The sequence below is a fragment of the Theobroma cacao genome, chromosome 8 (genome assembly GCF_053813885.1).
Source record: "Theobroma cacao isolate CCN51 chromosome 8, ASM5381388v1, whole genome shotgun sequence".
Classification (NCBI taxonomy): domain Eukaryota; kingdom Viridiplantae; phylum Streptophyta; class Magnoliopsida; order Malvales; family Malvaceae; genus Theobroma; species Theobroma cacao.
Genome location: NC_142646.1, coordinates 12276650 through 12293394, shown reverse-complemented (window position 1 = coordinate 12293394; position 16745 = coordinate 12276650). Strand labels below are relative to the sequence as shown.

General features: G+C 34.5%; 1 non-coding gene across 1 annotated transcript; it reads right to left on the bottom strand.

The window, feature by feature from the left end:
* Positions 1-10384: 10384 nt before the first annotated feature.
* Positions 10385-10491, bottom strand: LOC148761203 (small nucleolar RNA R71). Its single transcript, XR_016028132.1, has one exon. It is a non-coding gene; the product is annotated as a small nucleolar RNA R71 (small nucleolar RNA).
* Positions 10492-16745: the final 6254 nt, after the last annotated feature.

Sequence of the window (16745 nt, the reverse complement as noted above, 5' to 3'; positions counted from 1 at the left end):
ATTTTTGCATTTACATATCAAGCATTAGTAATAAAAATTAATTTATATCAATTTAGGGACAATATAGTAAATTCCTCGACTTTGTTATTTGTCAAGGTGGTGAGACATCCGGAAAAGGCAAAGGAATTGCGCTTGAGGACTATTAGTCAGAGTTCACCCGAAATCCGGATTTTTGACACCTGTGAGTGGACTGCCTATCAAAATTGTTTTGGGAATATGACTGTTTTGAACAAAGTGTTTGAATGATTTTATGCAATTTTTCATGAAAATGAACGCCTTGGGAACAAGCTTTTGAAAAAAAAAAAGTTTATGTTATGAAATGTGGTTATTATGGATTTCTATGTGGCTGCATTATGTTGATATACATATATGCTTGAATATAATGTTGTGTAATTATGTTGACTCGGCTATGTGCGAGTAAGGAGTGCGCATAAGCTGAGGATGACCTGGTTATGTGCGAGTAGGGAGTGCGCATAACCTGGTGATGACCCGGTTATGTGCGATTAGGGAGTGTGCATAACTCGGTGATGACCCAGCCATGTGCGAGTAGGGAGTGCGCATGAGCTGGTGATGATGATGATGAGTTGGTGATGATGGTATTGGGTTGGTGAGATGATGATGATGGGTATATACATATATATATATATATATATATATATATATATATATACATACGTAAATATGCGTGATATAGCAAATTGATGGACAATGATTTATGGTTGTAATGTACATGAAAGTTAACACATTGTACTTTGAGAATTTTCATGAATTTTAGGTTGATTTTATTAGTTTAGTAGGATGGCTTTTTGTTGAGTGAGAAAAAAAATGTTTCTCTTGTTGCTCTGTTTTCACTGTAGCGAAATTCATGCTCGCTGTAGCGAGAAACTCTCGGGTTTGGAGGGGTTTTAAATAGGAATGAACTAAATTGTATTGTTTTGAAACAACTGCATCATGATTTTAAATTCTCCCTAATTGTTGCTTGTTCCCTTCCTTGTTCACTCACTGAGTATTGTACTCACGTTTTATAAAAATTCATGTTTTCAGATCAGGTGACTGTTGGACCCTAGATCGAGGAGTCCTCGTTGTTCATCTCTTGGGTATGTGTCTGGCATTCGATAGCAATCCCTTTTATTGTAAATGTCTCCGCTGGAAGTCATGGGTCGTTTTGTATTATGAATACAATCTAACAATGTGAATATGTGTATGCAATGTAAATTGCTAAATACATGACTGGTATAGTGCATGTATATTATTATCTATAATGCCATTGTGTTTTGGCTATGTTCACACCCGAAAAAAAAATGTGTGTGTGTGCATGATATGATAAATTTGTAAAGAAAAGGTAAATGGATAGGCTTGCTTGGGCTTAGTGAGCTATGCTCATTGAGCTCATGCACCGATCATGGCCCGAGAAATTGGGTCGTGACAGGGTAGGGGTGAACAAGGTAGCTAGGGAAAAATGTGATGATATGCTTGTTGAGGAACATTTAAACGGTTTAAAGATAAACAATGTTTCAAAAGATATGGATTTGGAGGTTTAGATTCAGGAGCTATGTAGGTTTATCCTGTCTAAGTCACTTTTGTTAGGTATTTATCCCTTTATTTTCATATATGTTAAATATAATATGTTCGAATGTTAGAGGAGTTGCCTCTTATAGATGCATAAGAAATATTAAACATTGGTTAAATTACACAGAGTACATATCTTCATTCTTTAGGAGCCATGTATCTCAGAAGCTAAAGCAGATAGTGTGTGTCATCACATTGGTTTCACAAATTTTTTTCCATGTGGAGGCTAACGAAATTTGCAAGTGGAATCTAGATACTTTGGAATTCAATGACTATTGACATTAAGATTATGGCATATTCCTCTCAAACAATTCATCTATTAGTTAATTCCTTTAAAGGTAATTGGTTACTTTCAATGGTGTACGAGAGTCTAGATGTAGTGAATGAAAAAAGATTATGGCAATCTCTGAATATGGTAAGTCATTTGCATGACTTTCCGTGATTTGTTATTGGTGATTTTAATCAAGTAGTATCTTCTAAAGAGAAGTTATGAAGGAAAAGTGTCAATCTAGCAAACTGCAACCTTATGCTAGAATGTATGAGTTATTGCAACCTATTTGATCTAGGTGTATTAGTTTCAAAGTATACTTGGTGTAACAAAAGGGATGGATTGAATTATACTCGAGTTAAATTGGATAGAACGTTAACAAATAAGGAATGGTGCAACATATGCCCTATACAGATGTATTGAATCTTCCAAGGACAGACTCAAATCATCATCTAGTTCTAGTCCAGTGTCTTGGTTCCCAATCACATATACCAAGGATGAGGAATTTTAGGTTTGAAGAAGCTTGGATGAATCACCTAAATTTTGTAAAAGTTATGAAAGAGAGTTGGAAATATGAAAGGAATGATATAGCTGAATCTTTACAAAACCTTGCAACAAATTTGAGTAAATGGAGCCAGGAAAGTTTTGGGAATATATATCGTAGAAAGAAGAGACTGGTAGCAAGATTAAAAGGCATTTAAAAACAATTAGATAAATGACCCAATGACTACCTTCAAAATCTTGAGATCATTCTTATTAAGGAATTTAATCTAACACTTTATCAATAAGAGCTAATATGGAAGCAAATGGCTAAAATGGACTAGCTAAAACATGGAGATGGGAATTCTAAGTTTTACCATGCTCTAGCTAAAAGTAAACAAAGAAAGAAGAAAATTGCTACCTTCAGAAGAGATAATGGTTCATAGTGCTTGAAGCATTAGAGCTAGAGGAGCTTGTGACACAATTTTATTCAAAGCTTTATACTGATTATGGTAATTGGGATTCACTGCCTATAAATTTAGAATGGAGATTGAATGATGATAAGATTTTGATTTTAAGTAAACTTATTAGCTGTGAATAAGTCAAGCAGGTGCTCTTTGATATGAGTTCAAATAAGAGCCCAAGATCTAACGGCTTTCTTGCAAGTTTCCTATAAAAGAATTGGCCACATATTGGATAGGACTTAAATTAGTTTGTTTCGAACTCTTATGTCACTAAGACAATCCTAGTGGAATTGAATCACACTTCGATAATGCTCATCCCAAAAGTTAAAGGTCTAGAAAGGATTAATCAGTTTCATCCTATCAGCTTATGTTTGGTCCCTCTAAAATTAATTACAAAAATATTTGTTGATCGGCTACGACCTATGTTGAATGACTAAAAAGGAATCTCAAAGTAGCTTCATTCTAGGAAAGCAAATGGCAAATAATATTATTGTAGTGCAAGAGGCTATTCACACAATGAGAAATATGAAAAGAAAGGAGGGTGCTCTTGCCATTAAAATAAATTTAGAGAAGGTTTATGATCGAGTGAAGTGGAGCTTTTCACAAGAGGTGTTGATAGATATTGGCTTTCCTTCACAATCGATTAATTTAATTATGTTCATAGTGAAATCTTTTACATTTTTTATCATCTGGAATGGTAATCATACACTTGTATTCACCTCTACAAGGTGTCTTCATCAAGGTGATCCACTCTCCATATATCTTTTTGTTTGATGTTTAGAATAATTATATCATTTGGTAGACAATAAGGTAAACATGGGTAATTGGAAACCTTAGCTTTCACATAATATGGGCCATATCTTTCGCATATTTGTTTTACAAATGACCTTATATTATTTGGAATCGGTACGCTTAATCAAATAAAGGTTATGATGAGAACAATTGATAAGTTTTGTTCAACCTATGGGCAAAAAGAAAGTCTTGAGAAATCAAGATTACTGGTATATGCTAATTTTTGTCATGTGAAAGCTAAAATCTTGAGTAGTGTCGCCAAAATACCTCTAACCAAGAATTTGGGAAAGTACTTGGGAGTGCTTATATTTCATGGATGAATATTGAAGGAAACATACTCTAACTTACTTAATAAAGTCAAGTGAAGACTAAAGAATTGGAACAACAAACATTTATCTATGGTAGGGTGAATCTCTTTGGTTCAATTTGTAACAAGTATGATGGCATCGTATGTTATGCAAACTTCCTTTCTCTTGGAGAGTATAGCTTGTGGGATTGACAAGCTGAACAAAGATTTTATTTGTGGTCATGTCGATGGTGCAAAGAAGTTTCATGCTCTTAGTTAGAATACGGTTGCATGCTTAAAGAAGATGAAAGCTTGCAGATTCAGGAAACTAGAAGATTTAATCTGTCTCTTTTAGCCAAGCTTGGTTGGGATATCTAAAAGGATAAAAACAGTTTTTAAGTGGACATAATAAAAAAAAGCATAAGAAACCTAGATTTCTTTACCGTGAGAGTTAAAGCTACTGACTTTTATATATGGATAAGTATATTGAAAAATAGGGAAGTATTTATCAAAGACCTTGGAATGATTGCAAATAATAGGCATCATACTAGATTCTAGATTAATCACTGGCTTTCATATGGATCGTTAATTGAATTTGCCACTAGGGAGATCACGAAGGCTAAAGTGGAACTATCAATTGCTAGTTTTTGTGATGAATATGGCAATTATGATGTTGAACTTACTACTTAATTGCTTCTTCACATTATAGTTTTGATGATTGTAGTGGTAATAGTGGATCCTATCAATGGTAAGGAAGATATTGGTTTTTAGACATTAACAAGTAATGGCGACTTCTTAGTTAAGTAAGCTTATAAGTGTTAAACCACCAGTCCTTTGTCGAGAGCAAACCACTGAAAGAAGGTTTGGAGACTTGTAAGTTCAAGGAAGGTGAGGCTTTTTATACAGCGTATTTTACATGATCCTTTACTTACAAAGGATTGGTTCAGTCATAGGAATATGGCTATATCCACCTTGTGCCCTCATTGTGGTATTTCCATTGAAAACCTTCTTCATGCTTTGTAGGATTGTAGTACCTCTAAGGTGACATGGTTACAAATAAAACCAGATTTGAGTGTTGGGGAGCTTTTCAACATGGATTTGCAACAGTGGGTATTAACAAACATGTCTAACTTTGTAGTGTTAGATTATATACCTTAAGGATTGATATTTATACATATCATATGGTTATTGTGGTATTAGAGGAATTAGGGTGTTTTCAAAGATTCTTACTGGTCGAAGAATGCTAGATAGCAGATATGGACAAAAGTGAAAGAGGCCTAGGATATTTGGGCTCTTTCCAAGGGCTTAAGTTATGTTGGATAAAGGTTTCAAATACATTCAAGTGGATACAGATTCACTGCTTGCTATTGATAACTCTATTATATAGAGTTATTTTAACACATTTTGAGGACTTAAGTAACTAGGTTTTTGAGATTTTAGGTTCGAATTTTAGTATTTTAAGTGTTTTTCTTAGTTAAGTTTAATTATATGTTGATTAGTTTAATTTAAGCATTTTTAGTTAATTTTATGTTATTTTGTTTTAAATTACTTTAAGTATAGTTATTATTGATTTCTCTTATTGTTTTTGTAGGATTTTCGATGAGAAAGATTTATTTGATGAAAATTCATGCAAGTATGGTGATGGCTTCATTTGTATATAGTGCAGTTTTTCAAAGATAACTTTAGCTACAATAATCCAATTGATATGATTCTTAAGGCAATGGAAAGCTAAGAGATAGGGCTACAACTTTCATGTTTACTACTTTGCCTAGTTCAGAACAAATCAAGGTGAAAATCACATTGGAATAGGCTAGAGTTTTGTAATTTTGCATCAAGGCAACATAAGGAATGAGGACTACAGCCTTGAGTAGACCAAGGCTGCAGCATTGTGATGCACTAATGTATCATACAAAATCTAGAGAGCAAAGTGCCATGGACACCATAGAGTAGAGGGCAACAACCCATGGACAACCCATGGGCAATAACCTATGGACTATAAAGTGGAGGGCCACGGCATTGAGGAGAGTAGCAGCATGGCACCACAATGTTAATGCACACAATACTTCATCCTAAGATCATGGTGCCGAGGAGACAAGTGTCACAGTGCCAAATAGATTTGCAAAAATAAACTTTGGAAATTAAGGATTTTGGAAATTATTTAAGAGATATTTTTAAGAGGTTTTCAAAGAAAGACGACAAACAACTGTTTTAGAGAAAAATAGCCAAGAACTGTATCACCCTTGACTTTGTTATGGACTGTATGGTGTAAATTAAGCTATTTTATGAATTAATTTAAATTTTTATGTTTGTGTTTGAAGGCTTGAAAACATGCACATGTGTACTGAGAATGGCCTTGAAATTTTTGTGTATTTGAGGATTTTGATGATATTTAAGATGTGCTAAGCGTATGGAAGCAATGCCTCATGACATTTAGGCAAATTGCTAGTCAAATGATTGATGAACCCTAAAGTTTGAGGTTTAAGGTTCAGATTTTATCTTACATTTGAGTATATGTGCAAGAACCTTGAGTTCTATGAATGATTTAAAGTGTTTATTTGAATGAAAATGAATTAGGTACTTAAATGAGTGGGTTTAGAGACTTAGAGAAGTGAAAAATCTAAAATCTAGACATGATCTATCGATAGATGTTCTACATTTATCGATTGATGTAATATGGAAGAGCTGGGACGGCAATTTGGATGAACATTTATCGATAGATTCACCTTCACTATCGATAAATGTCCACTCGGGAACCTAATGAAGTATGTTGAATGAAAACTATCAATAGATCTATGAAATCTATCGATAGATGGCTACATGAAATGAATACCAAAATAGCTTAGAAACATCTATCGATAGATCAATGGAATCTATCAATAAATAGTTAAATGGGGAAAATATGAAGGAATTTAGTGCACCATTTATCAATAGACTCGACAAATCGATTGATAGATGAAGGTCAACACCTAAAAAAATTTTAGTGGGATCTATCAATAGATGGGAGCATTTATATATAAAGCAGCCCAAAAATGCAAAAAAAAAAAAAAAAAGAGATTTAGGTTGTCTACCCATTTTAAAACAAAAGAGGAACTTCTCTACCTTTTTGAAACCCTAGACCCCAAGTGGGATTTTGAGCTTGTTTAAAGTGGATTGGAGCTCGAGAAACCATAACTGAGGTAAGATTACATCTTTTTACCGATTGATTTTTGATTTAATCGATTGATAACTTGGAAATCTATTTGCTCCAGCTTTGGTAAAATTTTCTCCTTTTAGTGTGATGGGAATTTAGAGTTAAGGTTGAACAACCCAACTTCTAAGGTAAGGGTTTAAACCCTTTGAACTTAAGATTTGGAATTTAGGTTTTATAGCTAGGAGTAGTTGGAATAAAGCCTAGTTTCAAATGCCAAAAACTTTCGAAAGCAAAGAAATAATTATTGTTTTGATTTATTCAAGGAGAAAATAGAGCTAGTAACACGTTGGTGAGCTGGAGAATTGTTAAAGGCAAGAGAAGCTTGATTTCGTTGTGAAGTAGCCTTTGTTGTTCCTATGAGTGGTGTTTATTATTTGAATAAATGCATGTGATGCATATGTATTGTTAAATGTGTTGCCATGGTACTTGAATGATATATGTGTGTATGTGTGTGTGCACATGTTTGTGTGTGTACATAATTGCCTAGATAGATGTGCCTAAGCTAGTGAATTGATTATATGTGAATCTATGTCTATGTACCTTAGTGCAAGCCACATAGTGGCATATGCTTGAGCCTAGACTAGGAGCTCTAGTGGATCTGATGATGTGAGATTATGATGATGAATGCCTAAGAGTAGTTTACTCTAGGCAAATAGCCTTTTGAAGGATTATGAGTGTTTGATGCCTTGGAGGATCAAGGGCATTTAGAAATGATATTGGGCTAGTTAGTATTTGAAGTTTGTTTAGAATAATCTTTGATGTGAAAGGGCATATATGTGGAATCAAATGCATGATGGCCTTAATTAGGGATTTGTATTCCGTCCGACGATGAGAGATTTTGGATGTTGATTTGATTCTCCACCAGTTGTTTTGGCACTAAGTGTGATTTGTTCTCAGTCGAATATTTCGACTCAGAGCATGATTTGATTTTTGGTCTATTGCTTCGATGCCGGGTGTGATTTGACTTCTCCAGTTGGCCACTATATATGATTTAATTATGTTTAAGGAGGACCACTCAATGATTATGATTTGAATGATTAGTGATAAGCCATAGTGATACGATCATGTGATTATTGAGAAGAAAATGAAGATCATTATTATATGATGAAATAACTTTGAAGTAAGTAGAAATGAGTTTGAATTTGATATTAGTCTTTGGCAACTATGGTTTGCCTATGGATACTAGTTTTGCAATGGCTTTTGAGGTAAGCCTAACTTGATATGCATTATTTGTGAAGACATAATGACATAAATCTGATTGGTGAGATTTAAAGAGTACACATTGGTGATGATTTGATTTATGCCTCTATTTTTGAAGATGTTTGCTAGAATATGCTTGATGGCATTGTAAATGCTTATATACATATATTATCTGCACAATATTATTTGAATTAGATGCACCCCCTCATTGATTATTAGATGACTCACCCATTTGTTTGTACCATGAGCAGATAAATAGGCCATTGGACTTGCGTGGCTAGTGTCGTCCTTTGACAGACCAATTTTGACATTCGATAGGTCTCCTATTCGATGGGTCTACTCCACTGAGTTTGACTTTGGGTCTTTCTGTTTTTGGTTCAGTTTTTGTGATATGTAGGCACTGCGTTGCCATATTTTATTATTGTGTTAAGGGTTTATGAGACGAACCTGCTTGTTAACCAATGTATGGCCTGTATATACTAAGTTAAGTATTGTGTATGAATTTTGTTCCAAAGGGTAATTTTTATGTATTCAAATTTGAGTTATATTATAAATATGTTTGATGTGAAAGACCCTTGGCTATATATTATATGTTTTGATATGATTCAAATTTTCAAGGCTTGTTCGGGTATTGAGGGCCTTATCTGTTGGCTCATGCATTGGTCACGACTCCTTGGTTTGGGTCATGACAAGAACGAAGCAGAAAAGCAAGAGAATTTGGGAGAGACTTGAGATCGAAAAGAATTAACTATTAGTTTCTCTTTCTACTTTTGTGTTTCTCTTAATTTCTTTGACTTGGATTTATGGCTAATTTTCTTTGGATGATGTTTTTATTAGTTATTATGAGATACACTATTTTTCTAGGATTTTGATGAATTTCAACATGTAATTTGAATATTTGTTTCTCTTTTGTTTACTATGAATGGGTATGGTTTTGGTTATTCAAATATGTTTTTAATGCTATTGATTGTTTGGCCAACAATTGAATGATTTATGAATCTGAATGAGACTCGATAGAGTAATTTTAGATTAGACCAAGATTTGAATAGTGTATGTTCACATCACTTAGGTAATCTGATTAGCAATTAGGGTAGACATACAGCTAAATGCCATATATAGCCAAATTAGAAGACTAACTTAATGAGTTGTGCATAGGTTTGGATTCTAGATTAGAAAAATGACCCATGAATGTAAATATTGAAAGAAACAAATATCAGATGAAGTGTTGAATGAACCCATAATCCTAGGTTTAATCTATTGTTTCTCTTTGTTGGATTTCTAGTCTTCGTTAATTAGTTTAGTTTTTTTTATGAAATTTAGTTTAAATTTATTGTTTACAAAATCGAGTTACTTGAATAAGATTGATTTGTCATAATTTTAGTACTTAGTGAACAATAAAGAGTAAATTTGTATCAGATGTAATTCTAGACTTACTGTCTATATTACTTGTTTGATACATATACTTGCGTGTACTAAAAAAACAACAAGTTTTTGGTGCCATTGACGGAGATTTGTTTTTCCTATTTAATTTTCTAGTATTAAAATTCAACAGATTAGTCTTAATTTAAGTTTTTCTTTTTTTGTTTTTCAGGTTTAATCTGTTGTTGTATGAGAAGAGTAAAAAGCTTGGAGATTGTATCTTGTGATCCAGAGATTGATAAAACATTCTAAATACTTCAACGAGAAAATCAACAAGTTTGTGCTCAAACTGATACAATGGCTGATCAATAAGGTGAGTAGCAAATCCAAATGCGAGTAATGGAAGAGAATTGTTGCTTAAGAGTTATCTTATTCCTTTAGTACAAAGGATTCCCTCAAGCATTAGAAGGCCGGCTATTCAAGCCAACAATTTCAAGATTAAGCCAACCATAATTACCATAATCCAAACTTCAGTCCAGTTTTAAGGTCTTCTAAATGATAATCCAAATGCCCACATTTCGAACTTCTTGGAGATATGTGACACCTTTAAACACAATGGAGTCACAGATGATGCAATCTGTTTAAGGCTTTCGCATTTTTTATTGGGGAACAAAGCTAAAGTGTGGCTGAATGTGCTCCCTACTAGATCCATCACAACATGGGATGACTTTACTTAGAAGTTTCTTGCTAAGTTCTTTCCTATGGCTAAGACAACGAAAATGAGGAATGATATCACATCATTCACATGGCTAGATTCTGATTCGTTGTGAGAGGCTTGGTAAAGATACAAGGACATGCTTAGTTATTGCCTTCATCATGGTCTTCCAAAATTGCTTTAAGTGCGAACATTCTACAATGGATTAAGTGCTCATTTTCAAACCACCATTGATGCTACTATAGGAAGAGCTTTAATGGCAAAGTCAATTGACAAGGCATATGACCTGTTAGAGGAGATGGCATCAATTAACTACTAGTGGCCAGTAGAGTAATCAATGCATAGGAGAGTAGCTGAAGTTCATGATGTGGATCCCATTACGACATTATCAGCACAAGTAGCAGTTCTAACTAAGAAACTTGTCTCTTTTGGTGCTAACTCAATTCAAAGTCCTTTTATAGTTTGTGAGTATTGTGGAGATATGCATGTTAGTACTCAATGTCCAAGCAGTACAAAGACAGTTCAATATGTGGGAATAGACAATTAAACAACTCATACTCCAATACTTATAACTTAGGGTGAAGGAACCATTCAATCTTCTCTTGGGGTAACAATCAAGGATCATCTTCGACTTTAAAGCCGAACATGCCTTGTGGATTCCAGCAACAAGCAAAAGCTCCTATTTTAGAAAAGAAACCATTTATGGAGGAATTGATGATGCAATACATGTACAAGATTGATTCCCTCATACATAGTTAAGTGGCTTCGATAAGGAACCTTAAGACCTAAATTGGTCAACTAGCTAGCTCATTAAACAACAGAGCTAAAAGGACTTAACTAGTGATATAAAGGCAAATTCGATGAGGGAAAGTAAGGAACATGTCAAAGCCATTACCTTGAGAAGTGGTAAGGAAGTTGAAAGTAACCTAAAGCAAGTCGAACAGAAAGGCAAAACAAATGAGAGTGAGACACAGATTGCAAATTCTAGTGAGCAGCGTCAAGAGAAGGAAGCTAAGGTAACTCTACCACCACCACCCTTTCCTTAGTGCTTCAAGAAACAACAAGAAGAGAGTCAATTTTGGAAATTTATAGAGGTGTTTAAAAAGCACATCAATATTCATTTTGCTGAGGCTTTAGAGCAAATGCCTTCATTTGTGAAATTTCTAAACGATATCTTGTCCAAGAAGAGGTAGTTGGGTGAATTTGAGATAGTGGCACTTATTGAGGAATTAAGCATAATCATACAGAACAAGCTTCCTCCAAAGCTTAAGGACCTTAGTAGCTTTACTATTCCTTGCACCATTTGTCCACTATTTTTCACCAAGGCTTTGAATGATTTGGGGGCAAGTATTAATTTGATTCCTTTGTTTATCTACAACAAGCCCACTATTGTGACTTTACAATTAGTAGATAGAACCCTTACATATCCAAGAAATATAATGGAAGATGTGCTTGTAAAAGTGGATAAATTCATCTTTTTGATGGATTTCATTGTACTTGATATGGAGAAGGAAAAATAAGTTCCTATTATCCTTGGGAAACCTTTCTTACGCACTACTAGAGCACTCATTAATGTTGAAAAGGGAGAACTTACCTTGCAAGTACAAGATTAGGAGGTGAAATTTAACATTTTAAGAGCTTTAAAGTTTGCTAACAATCATGATGAATGTTTTGTAGTTAGTGTGGTGGATAGGGTCACGAGTGAAGTTTTTGAGGAAAGTCATCTTATTAACCCACTTAAGGCATCATTGGTTGCTGAGTCTATGACAAGTAATAAGGCTATCATAGAATGTGTGACTGTGTTGAATGCTACATCTCGTATCTTGGGAACACAATTTGAGTCGTTGGATTTCTCTTCTTCTTCATCGTCACTAGTGAAGCCTTCTATTGAATAACCTCCTAAGTTGAAACTCAAACCTATCATGACCCAAATTTCGGGTCATGACTGGCTAAGAGCCCAATAGACATAATCCATTAAGCACAAGCAAGCATATTAATCTGACATGTTCATTATTCTCTTATAAACTACTAAGTCATATTTCATAACTTAGAATCAAAATATTATTAAACATTGCCACCTCATACTGGCATACCAAACAAGTGCATATACATTATTTACAACATGTAACTTAATAATTACATTAGGTTTGTCTATACACAACAAAAGAATACTCGATTTCCAGCAGAAGGACTCGGACAAATGTACAGCTACTGAATGTCGAGACACTTACCAAAAGATGGATACAAGTCTACAAGGACACCTCATCTTAGTTACCGATTACCTCGTGATCTGAAAACATGAAGTTGAAAACGGTGAGTATAAACCGAGTGAGTGAACAAGGAAGGGAACAAGCAATAACAAGGGAGAATTGAAAATCATGATGCACTTGTTTAAAAACAATGCAATTTAGTTCCATTCATATTAAAAACCCCTCATCAAGCCTTTAAATGATTAATCATTTGAAAATCATGAACCCATACATAACGAACCATTTGAAAAATGAGAGCTTCAATAATATGCAAGCAAGTCAAATACGACAACGAATCTTCGCTGTAGCGGAAAGGCATTCTCGTTGCAGCTAAGCTGTAGCGAGAATGAATTTTGGCTGCAGCGACGTTGGGATTAAGTTATTATCCAAACAAGGGTTTCTCAACTGGCCGAGGGTTTCTCACTAAACCTCCTCATTTTAAACTTAACTCATTTAGTCCTTAATGTTGGATGTCCATGCTCAGATATGGTAGCAAAGAAGTTAAAAATAGGGTAGCAATTGGACAGGATAAGAGACAAAATAGAAAGTTTTTCGCTACAGCAAGATTCAATCTAGCTGCAGCGAAATTGTAACCCAGAAACAGAAAGTTTTTCACTGCAGCGAGAAGCTATAGTGTCATTTTCGTTGCAGTGAAAATGCATTCTCGCTGCAGGGAGTTTTCGGCCAGTCTACCCTTCCAAACCCGAGAGTTTCTCGCTGCAGCGAAAATGATTCTCGTTGTAGCGAGAAACAGGGCACCAATGAACAATTTGCCCTTCTTCCCAAAGAAAAACTACCCTGTTGAAATGTCCAAACCAACATAAAACGCATAACAGTTTTCCACAGTTTAACATGTCAAGTTTCACATGCATTACAACCATATACCATTACTCATTAATTTCCTATATCACACATATTTACATATGTATATATATGTATATGTATACCCATCATCATCATGCACACCATCCCATCATCATCATCACTAGGTCATGCGCACTCCCTAGTCACACATGGCTAGGTCATCACCGAGTTATGCGCACTCCCTACTCGCATATAACCGGGTCATCCTCGGCTTATGTTCACTCCCTACTCGCACATAGCCGAGTCCATGTCATTACACAACAATATATTCATATATATATATATATATATATATCAACACCATGTGGTAGTGCATGAATCAATAATAGTCACATGTCACAACATAAACCATTTCTCAAGAGCTTGTTCCCAAGGCACTCATTTTTAAGAAAATTTGTATAAAATCATTCAAAACCTTTGTACAAAACAGTCACATTCCCAAAATAGTTTTGATAGGCAGTCCACTCATCGATTTACTGTTGAGCTTTTAGTTGACTCTAATTCCCATAATGATCTAATTGGAAGGATGGGACTTCATTAGAACCTAGGATCACATTAGCATAAGCAATAGGTCAATTCACACACTATGAACCCTAAAAGCTATCTCTTAGCTAGCTTTCAATTTCCACATTAAATGGTTATCTATGTTCACTATCTTAATTACTAAAAAAGTAATGAACATACTTAACAATAAAACAACTCTTAATCTAAATTACTAGCCATTATTCACAGCTAAAAATCAAGCTTTGTTCATCATTCACCCTAGGGCTCCTTTGTAGTCGAATTCTCTTCAAATAACTTCCAAATTAATGGGGTGATTCTCTTTTTCTCTCTCTAAAATGCCCAACTAGTGAGAGAAAGTATGGGAATAAGATTTATCAAGGGTTTTGAAGTGAAAGAGTGAAAGAATACAAGAGTTCTAGTCAAAATGGCTCAAAAGTACGATAACTAGAACTAAAGAGAGAAAATCATGCAAGCTCCATATCAAGCTTCCATGGAGGTTGGAAGCAACGTGAAAGAGAAAAAGAAGAAGAAGACAAGCTGCTGGAAAATGGGAGAAGAAGTTGCTGGAAGAAAGATATTTATAGCCAATCTTATCCATTCCCTTGAAATTACCAAATTACCCCTCCACAAATTAGCTTATTCTCCTCTAATCTTTTATGCAATCTTTTTGCTCTTTTGACACTGGGACAAGGTCCATAATGGTCTAGACATGCTCGGGTTCATAAAAACTTAAAATTTTAACTCGAGGTGAAAAATGACCATTTTGCCCCTATCGTGAAAATCATCAAAATTTTGGTTTTCTTTCCATTTTACCCCTAATTTCACCATCCATTTATGCCTTAGGCCTACTTAGGCTATAATATTGTTAAAAATCTAACTTTTATGGGCTTACTAAGAAAATGACGAAATTACCCCTGATTAAGGATATCACGTATACTTCCCTTTACGAGTCCATAAAGGTCAAGGTCTCACAAAACCATTGTTGAATCATTTAAGGTATGCATATCTTGGTGACTCGTCGACTCTTCTTGTTATTGTTTCATCTGATCTTACTAGCAAGCAAGAAGACAAACTATACAGAGTTCTTAGAGAGGACAGAAAAACATTTGGGAGGACAATTGTAGACATAAAAGGGATAAGTCCTTTGATATGCATGCATTTATTGGAGATAATCATAAAGCCATTATCAAGTATCAAAGAAGATTGAATCCAATCATGAAAGAAGTGGTGAAGAAAGAGATCATCAAGTAGTTAGATGCTAGCATCATCTATCTTATTACCAATAGTGTGTGGGTAAGTCTGGTGCAATGTGTACCAATGAAAGGTGGGATGACGATGGTTGCGAATGAAAATAATGAGGTCATTCCCACAAGGACAAAACTAGATTGAGAGTTTGCATGGACTATCAGAAGCTCAACAAAACCGCAAGGAAATATCACTTTCCTTTACCATTTATTAATCAGATGTTGGATAGGCTAACTAGAAAAGAGTGCTATTGTTTCTTATATGGGTATTCAAGATACAATCAAGTTGCAATAACTCTACAGGATCAAGAGAGGACAACTTTCACCTATCCTTATGGCACTTTCCCTTTTAAGAGGATGCCATTTTCGCTTTTAAGAGGACGTCATTTGGACTTTGCAATGCTCCAGCCACATTCCAACTTTGCATAATGGCTATTTTTTAGATATGGTGGAGAAAAGGATAGAGGTATTTATGGATGACTTCTCTACTTTTGGAAATAATTTTGATGAATGTTTGTTGAATCTTGACAGGGTTTTGAAGATATGAGAAGAGACAAACCTGATATTAAATTGGGAGAAGTGCCATTTTATGGTACAAGAAAGCATCGTTCTTGGTCACAAGGTTTCGAGTAAAGGATTGGAGGTGGATAAAGCAAAGATAGAGACAATCAATAAGTTTCCACCACCAACCTCGATAAAAGGTATTAAGAGTTTCCTTGGACACGTTGGTTTTTATCGGTAATTCATTAAGAATTTTCTAAAGTTGCTAAACCTTTGTGTAATCTCTTGGAAAAAGATGTCCCATTTAAATTTGATGATGCATCTCATGCTACATTTATGGAATTGAAAAAGAAATTGACATATGCACCCATTATTGTAGTTCTTAATTGGTCACTCCATTTGAGCTTATGTGTGATGCTAGTGACTACGCAGTAGGTACACCATTAGGACAGAGAAAAGATAAAGTTTTTCATTCTATATATTATGTTAGCAAAACCTTGACTAAAACTCAGATGCATTATAATACTATTAAAAAAGAATTATTAGCTATTGTGTATGCAATTGACAAGTTTCGTTCTACTTGATTGGCACAAAAGTAATTGTTTATACTGACCACTCCACAATTAAGTATTTTATTGCTAAGAAAGATGTTAAGCCAAGGTTGACAAGGTGGATTTTATTGCTACAAGAATTTGAATTAGAGATTAAAGACAGAAAATGCTTAGAGAGTCCAGTAATAGACCATCTGTTGAGGTTAGAGAATGATAACCAAGGTAAGGACTTAAATTTGATCAACGAAGCCTTTTGTGATAAACAATTATTTTTTATTGGTCAAAAGAATATACCATGGTATACTGACTATGTCAATTATATTGTAAGTAAGCTTCTTCCTCCAAATTTAAATTTTCATCAAACAAAGAAATTTCTTCATGATGTTAGATTTTATATGTGGGATGAACCATTTTTGTTTAAGCAATGCGTTGACAGAATGTTAAAAAGGTGCATTTCAAAGGAGGAAGTTGAAAGTGTATTGAGACATTGTCATTTTTCGAAGTATGAG